Raw genomic sequence first — 1138 nt, 5'->3', positions numbered from 1 at the left:
TTGAGCTCCTCAATGTCTCTTCCTTGTCTTTGTTGCTCCTCTCTCATGATTCTTTGATCTTCTCTAATTTCATGGAGGAGGATGGAATGTTCTTGGTGCTCCACCCTTAGTTGTCCCATGTTGGAACTCAATTCTCCTAGGGAGGTATTGATTTGCTCCCAATAGTTTTGTGGAGGAAAGTGCATCCCTTGAGACATCTCAGGGATTTCATGATGAGAGGGGTCTCTTGATTGCTCCATCCTTTTCTTAGTGGTATCCATGAAGACTTGGTCCAACCTTTGATCAAAGTTGACCTTTTTTTGAGTTTGAAAGGGACCTCGGGGATCACTTTCTTCATGGCCACAACTTCATAGAAGTGGTCTGGATGCACCCTTAAGATGAATCTCTCCATCTCCCATGACTCGGAGGGGGAAGCTTTTGCCTTCCCTTTCCTCTTTCTAGAGGTTTCTCCGGCCTTGGATGCCATAAATGGTTATGGAAAAACAAAAAGCAATGCTTTTACCACACCAAACTTAAAAGGTTTGCTCATCCTCGAGCAAAAGAAGAAAGAAGAGAGTAGAAGAAGAAGAAATAGAGGAGATGGAGATGGCTTTGTGGTTCGACCAAAGGGGGAGAAGTAGTGTTTAGGTTGTGTGAAAATGAAGGAGTGAAGATGGGTTTATATAGGGGTGGAGAGAGGGTTAGGGTTCGGTTATGAATGGGTGGGTTTGGGAGAGAAAATGGTTTGAATTTGAATGGTGAGGTAGGTGAGGTTTTATGAAGGATGGATGTGAGTGGTGAAGAGAAAGATAGAATTTGATAGGTGAGGGGTTTTTGGGGAAGAGGTCTTGAGGTGATTGGTGAATGGGTGAAGAAAAGAGAGGGTGGTGGGGTAGGTGGGGATCCTGTGGGGTCCACAGATCCTGAGGTGTCAAGGAAAAGTCATCCCTGCACCAAGTGGCGAGCAAAAATGCTCTCTGTGCCAATTCTGGCGTTAAACGCCGGGCTGGTGCCCATTTCTGGCATTTAACGCCAGCTTCTTACCCTTTCCTGGCGTTTAACGCCAGTCTGGTGACCCTTTCTGGCGTTAAACGCCCAGAATGGTGCCAGACTGGGCGTTAAACGCCCATTTGCTGCCCTTACTGGCGTTTAAACGCCA

The sequence above is a fragment of the Arachis duranensis genome, chromosome 5 (assembly GCF_000817695.3).
Source record: "Arachis duranensis cultivar V14167 chromosome 5, aradu.V14167.gnm2.J7QH, whole genome shotgun sequence".
In the NCBI taxonomy this organism is placed as follows: Eukaryota; Viridiplantae; Streptophyta; class Magnoliopsida; order Fabales; family Fabaceae; genus Arachis; species Arachis duranensis.
Note: the sequence above shows the minus strand (reverse complement) of the source record.